The sequence below is a fragment of the Hippopotamus amphibius genome, chromosome 7 (genome assembly GCF_030028045.1).
Source record: "Hippopotamus amphibius kiboko isolate mHipAmp2 chromosome 7, mHipAmp2.hap2, whole genome shotgun sequence".
Lineage (NCBI taxonomy): Eukaryota > Metazoa > Chordata > Mammalia > Artiodactyla > Hippopotamidae > Hippopotamus > Hippopotamus amphibius.
In genome coordinates, this window is record NC_080192.1 from 128,045,303 (window position 1) to 128,052,222 (window position 6,920).

Genomic DNA, 6,920 nt, shown 5'->3' on the forward strand with positions numbered 1-6,920 from the left:
TTTCTATATTAGTTGGGTGACCTCAGGCAAGTCACTAACTCTTGGTGTCTCATGTCAAAATCTGGAAGTGAGAACACTGAACCATCTGAAGTCCTCCTCACTTTTATCATCCTACGGGGAGAGGACATGTGCCTTAGGTTCCTTACAATTGTGTCTGTAAACGAATCGATGCATTCTGATTCAGAAAAATTATACTTTCTGTTCAGCTTCTGAAAGATGTTACCTGGCTAAGTTTAGGTATAGCTCATAAGATGTCTGCTGCCAGCTAGTTGACTCAGCCTCTGGAGGGTACCATATGAAGGCCTTGGGTTGGAGTCCCACATAGGAACTTTCCTCTGTTCAACAGCCAACTGCCATGCCTAACTCCAGGCAACCATCTTACATACACAGCCCCATAAAGCAGGCTGGCTTAGGAAAAGGACTTAAGGAAATCCGTCCTCACAATGCATGCGCTCTCAGGATCATCACACACCCAGGAATATTAGAAATATCATTCTCAGTTCTAAGACACACAAAGCCCTCCTTCGAGTCTTGCCCCTTCCTGGTTGTTTTAATGTTCTTGAAATGAGGATGCACCTTGGATTCAACATCTATATTTTGATCTGGCGGTGTTAAATGCGTTTACCTAAAAGCTGCTGGTAAATTGCTGGTATGTCTTAGAATCAAGGAAATAACAGTGCTACAAAACTACAACATAGATCACATAGATTTAGCTTTAATTTGGTTCAAACCATGTCCCTCTCCCTGACCTTAACAATTACAGTCAGTAACAACTGGATAGGCGGCATGTAAGACACAGGTATTAGTCCTGTTTTCCAACAGCAGTGGTTTAAAAGGCATTCCGTCATTATTTCATAAAATACTGGTATGGATTTCAAAGGTAAATTAACCCATATAAAATGCACTGTGATGCTCTGAAAATGTCCTGTCCCACAGCAAACTGCAACGGGAACATTTTACTCACACCCTCCTGATCTATCTAGCCTTGACACATTTTCTTGCTTCTTAATGCACAACCCTCCAGCCCAGTAACATCGCTGATTCCCAAAATACACTCAACCCAGGAGGAGCAGCTCTCCAGCACAGCTGTCTGCTCCTGCCCTGCTCCGGTATTTCGGTGAGCTATGCGACACAGAGAGGACCACACAGAAGGAATGTAACTCTCCAGCCCCATAGTTCCCATTGCCCCACAGGCAGGTGCATCCCGCCAAACCCCAGACTGGCATTCGAAACAGAAGAAACTGCACTGCTGCATGGGGGCAGTAGTTTTCCTGAACTTCATCTCTATGTTTAAAACTAGGGCGACAGCCGTCTTTGCTACTGTAAACTAATCTGATGGGCATGGGGGTGGGGAGTGGCTCTGAGGAGGCTGCCAATAGGCCATGATTGAGCAAAGTGAAGGAGCAAAATCGTTATTTCTCACTGTCTGCAAGCCAGAAACTCCAAATCTGTGGGTCCTTCACCATGATTTTTAGAACTGAACCATCTACTCCTTTTGCAGCCTGAAGTCAAAAAACCCAAAGCCTCTTCTACAGTTTAATTGGCTGATATTTACACATATCATCTAACAGTACACTGAAATCTGGAAGCCAAAAAAAAAAAAAAAAAGAATCAAAGGAAGTTGGCAACGAGGTACACACATTAGTTAGGAGCCCTCGAGTTGAGGCACGTTTATTAAGAGAGCTTCTAGCTGTGGGCACCAACTCTGACTTCAGCTCCATTTCTCCTGGAAAAAGAAAACAGTTTGGGATCCTCCTCTATTCCAAGATTGGGGAATGCACAATAGGCAGGTGGATGGGTAGCAAACATAACCTAGGGAATTGTTCAGATATGCCAGAAGCCCTATCAGGTGACAGCCCCCACAGAGACACAGCTGCAAGGAAGCAGGGCGTGCAAGCCTCAGACCTACACCAGAGAGAAGCCTCAGTTCTCCTCCTCCTTCGCTCCGCACGTGTTATGTTAAAATTCACTGTTGCCCAGTTGGTTACCACTTGGAACTTACGGGTACCAGAGTTCAAGTCCTGCCACAACCCTTCAACATACAAACAGGATATCAGGCCTGTTTCCAAACCTCCCATTATGTCCGTGTTGTACTGCGGTTGGGCGGGGAGGGTGGGGGGGGGGGTAGCATTTTAAAGAGTACTGCAAGATGCTTATTTACAACAACACACTGGAAGCGCAGGAACTTCAGCTCCCAAACGCAACCTTTTTCCCCCTCCCTCCACTCCCTCTAGTCCCTCTCTACAACGCCCGCCAAAGCAAGAGCTCAGCCCACTAGAAGGCCACCATACACTAGCGGGTGTTCACTAAACAGTAGCCGATCATGATGATGGGGCGGAATGCTTCCCAGCAAATCTATTCGGAAAGCCCCACAAGCTCTCAGCAGCCAGTTAGAACTGTCCAGACCTGCCTCCCCACGCCCGCCGGGGCAGCAGCGTGTGGGCAGAAAACCTGAGGCCCCAAGGTTTGGGCAGGCACAACGTTCCCCCTCCCCCAAGTCTCCCTCGCTCTCTCCCTTGTCACTCTTTTTCTGGCATATCACTGGGGAAAACCGGAGAGGCCGGAGATGTCAGGCCCAAGAGGAGTAAGGAGAAGGGACAAGGGCGAACGGGAGGCAGTTTTTTGGGGAAAATCTGTCCAGAGCGGAGGTGCGGTAGCGCCGCATCTAGCGGGGAAGAACCCCCAAGGTAGGTCTGGAGGGAGAGAAGGGGAGGGGGAGTGGCTCGGGGAGGCCTGACTGCTGAGGCCGCAGGCAGCCCGGGAGAGAGGGATGGAGGAAGGGAGACGCGCGTGGGGGAGACGCGGTTGGGGGGCGGGGGCGCGGGTCGGGAGGCGAGGGGGGCGGCTCGGTTCCCCTCCCCCAGCCCGGGCCCGGGCCTCCCGCTGACTCAGCCCCACCGCGTCGGTGCCTCGGCCCGGACTCACAGTGCGCGAGGTGGCTCCGGCGCAGGCGGCGGGGGAGGGGACAGGCGGCGGGGGCGCTGAGGCTGAGGCTGCGGCTCCGGCCGGCGGCTCCGGGGCGGAGGGTCCTAGCAGAGGCCGCCGCGGTCTCCGGCTTCAACGCACAGAGACTGCGGGGGAAGAGAGCACTGCGCAGGCGCGATGCGGCCACCGCTGTCAGTCCGAGCGGGGCGGGGCCAGGGCACCCGCCGTCTCCAAGGCAACTGGTTGGCAAGGGAAGGACAGCCCATACCTCCACCTTGTGTTAGCAACGGCGACGGGAGGAGAGGGGCGACGAGAACAGTCCCTCTAAGTTGCCATAGCAACAAGGAGAGCACACCGCCTCATAAATTTATGCCGGTATCGAGGGAACGCTCTTACCTTGTCACCATGGCAACTGGGAACAGCCCCTTCCTTTTTCCTTAGCAACAGGGTAACAATTCCTCCACCCTAACTGATCATAGAGGGAACCACCATTTACACCTGATTCCATAGTAGCCAAATGACGGATTCTTATCTGTCTCAAACGGCTACTGCAAAGGAGAAAGAGGAGAATATTTCTTTTCTTTCAGCAACACGAGAGAGCTAAGGCTGGGTTTTCTCTCCTCTCCTGGTTTATGGCTTTCAATTGCAGCCTGTTACTCCAATCCCCAAATTCAATTTTTCTCTACCTGTGTTAAACATTCCCTTTTGTTTCCTACCAGAAAGTCTATACCTTTACCCCTAAATCGAGCTAACACAATCGTCTATACACGTCACGAGTTTTTAATCAACTTTATTGTCTCTCCCCCAATGCATTTGTAAACAATTCCTGTTTCTTCATCTTGCCCACTAGCTGGTTTAAATTCTACCCCCTCATAACCAGCTCCCTCCTTGATATGTTCATTGGTGCTCCCGAATTCCCTGTTCTAGGTTAGCTTTTATGGACCTCCCCAGTTCTTCTAAATCCCTCTTCTTCATGTTCACACCTCCTGTCCTTGTCCTCTAGTGCTCTGCCCAGGGCTCCACTATGTTCACCCCTCTATGATTTCATTAGTTTGGTTCTCTTTGTGCAAACTACTTCTGGGTCTCCTTCCCTTAGCCCTGCCTTGACTCCCATGAATATCTTAAGGTCACCTCTGTACCCATCTTGTACGTACCTCTTTTCGTTACACACATCTTACAGTATTGTCCTTGGTTTGCATGTGTCTCTTCAATCAGACTCTATGTCCCTTGTAAGTAGGAATTCTGTCTTATTCATCTGCTCCCTCAGCATCTAGCACCAAATGTGAAACATAGAGTTTATGGAATTGGATCAAGTGAAGACAAATATTTTCTTCGAAGATTCTTCAAAGATTTTCTTTGACCCCAAAGAAATAAGTGAAAGGAGCCAAAAGGTTAAAAAAATTTTTTTTGTTCTTCCTCACTTTCTCTTACATAACTGCCTCAGAGTCTCCACCATTTTCCTTATGATCTTTACACATGTTTAATCTTTAAGTACTACTGCTACTATTACACCTCTCTCACTCCCTTAGCTCTCCATCTTAATGCCAAAACTCTAGTTATCTATTAACTGAGACTCTGGCATTCTCTATTTCCTGACTCCTCACCTATAGCTAATCTCCCTTCTACACTATCCCTAATGTTTCCACTAAATAAATTTCTTCGTAAGGTACTGACCTCCTCAGTGATTCCCATCACCCTCTATAATCAGTGCAAGCTCTTCACACCTGACTTTTCTACCATCTATTAATCCAGCTCAGATCCAGCACTCTTGGTGAACATCACTGGATTCTGCTGGGCTTGTTGACATGCTGCATTCTCTTTGAATGACTCAGAAGCAAGAATTCATAGGCTAGCATTCTTTTCTGAGTCTCCCTGTATAGCTCCCAGAGACTCCACCCCAGGACTATGGGTGTCAAAGCACTCTGACTGAGCTCATTTTCTCAGGGGGAGAAGGAGAAGGCAGCTGACTACAAGTAAAGTGAGTAGGAAAAGAGAGGGACACAGCATATGCTGAGTCAAGACCGTCTCTGCCCACCCAAGGCAATTCTCAGAAAGGAGAGGGTTTCTTGTAGGGGATAATTCCCAGGAGAAATCAAGGGGTTAGGACAGCGAAAATGCAGGCTACACTATTTCCTAGCTACAGATTTCGAGAACTGAAGCTGTTCCTAACTGTATCTATAGAGTGTCTGGGTGCCGCAAAGACAAGGGGACATTTTCAGGCTCAGCTTATTTTGCTTCTCCATTCTGAAGTGCCAGCTCATCTCCATGGTTGCAGGTGTGGACTTGGGGGGTATAGATGGCCCTGAGTAATCCTGAGAAGAGACTATGATCCGTGTACCCCCACCCATTTGTCAGACATGGGATAAAGGACCATTCTCCAAAGAGTTTCTGCATGCCCTCCATCCAGATTCTCCACACATTAACATTTTACCATGTGTCAGTTATCGATTGCTGCAAAATAAATTACTTCAATTTAGTGGTTTAAAACAACAACCATTTCATTATCTCTGTTTCTATGGGATGGGAATTCAGGAAGAGCTCAGCTGGGTGGTTCTAGCTCAGGGTTTCTCATATGGTTACAGTCAGATGGTGGCTAGAGCTTAAACAGCAGGGGGCTGGCTAGACAAGCTTTTCTCTTCATGTTGTCTCAGAGCTAGCTTTCTCACTGCATGGAGGCTTAGGGGCAGTTGGACTACTTAAATGGTAGTTGAAGGTTTCCGGGGTGATTATAATAGTAAGAGAAAAGCTGCATCCCTTTTTATAACCTAGCCTCAGGCATCACTTCTACCATATCCTGTTGGTTGAAAAAAACCACAAAAGTCTACTAATATCAAAGAAAGGGAACATAGGCTCCACCTCTCAATGGGAACAATGTCCAAGTCACATAATAAGAGCATATAGATGAGAGATATTGTTGAATCATCTTTGGAAAATGCAATCTGCCACACCCTACCATCTGAAGACAAGAATTCACATGCCACTCAAAGTAAAATACACTCATCCCCTCCCTTGAGACCCCCACGTCTCATTTCATGACGGCACCAACCTGAAGTCCAGGAGCTCATTATCTAACTCAGGGCCCAGTGTGGATGTGGCTCTTCAGACCCAGTTTCTTGGCTATAACTCCTTGAGTACCAGTCCTCTTGATCTGAAGACCTGTGAAGTAAAGAGACACATCATCTACCTTATACGTACCCAGCATATGCTAGTGGCACAGGCATAGGATAATTGCTACAGACATTAACATTTCAAAAAGGAGAAAAATAGAAGGCACACACAGCAGTTACTAGTTCATAGCGATTCTGAAACCCAGCGGGTGCACATTGCCATTTCCTGGTTTAGGGTTCAGACTCACTCCCAGTTATTTATTTATGTCAGTGTTGAAGGGGAATTTTCCCCCAATGGGTTATAATCCTTCTTCTTATATTTGTTTTGATGTTCAATTTGTCACAGATTTGGCCAGTGGAAGACACATCAAGTTGGCTCCCATGTCCTTTGGATTTCTCCCCATCACTCTTTGAACATTTTCTTGCTTTCGGGTACAAGATGTTCCAGGCTCATCTTGTACTTTCCCTGCCTCAGCCCTGGAATTGGCCATTCACCAAGGAGTGATGAATCCTCCTGACTTTTTTTTTTTTAAAGTTGTCTGTTTGTTTGTTTATTTATTTTTATTTATTTTAGGCTCTTTATTGGAATATAATTGCTTCACACTCTTGTACCAGTTTTTGAGGTACACCAAAGTGAATCAGCTGTGTTTATACATATATCCCCATATCCCCTCCCTCCCACGACTCCCTCCCACCCTCCCTGTCCCGGCTGTCTAAGCCATCACCCATCACTGCGTTGATCTCCCTTTGTTCCTCCTGACTTTTTGACATTCCTTTTTCCATTCTCCCTTGCTTCCTAAATCTGCCCTTAAACATCTCCTGGATTCCCATCTCATTTCCCTCTCTCTTCCCTCTATACATACTCCCTGAGTGGCCTCAGCTATTCCT

General features: G+C 47.5%; 1 protein-coding gene across 2 annotated transcripts in view; it reads right to left on the reverse strand.

Annotated features, from left to right (window-relative positions):
• Positions 1-3,090, reverse strand: part of MAPRE3 (microtubule associated protein RP/EB family member 3) — a 47,339-nt gene extending 44,249 nt beyond the window's left edge. For both annotated transcript variants that reach the window (XM_057742630.1, XM_057742629.1), the window contains exon 1: positions 2,926-3,090. The gene's annotated coding sequence lies outside the window, so the exon portion shown is untranslated. The remainder of the gene's footprint in view (positions 1-2,925) is intronic.
• Between the last annotated feature and the right edge of the window lie 3,830 nt (positions 3,091-6,920).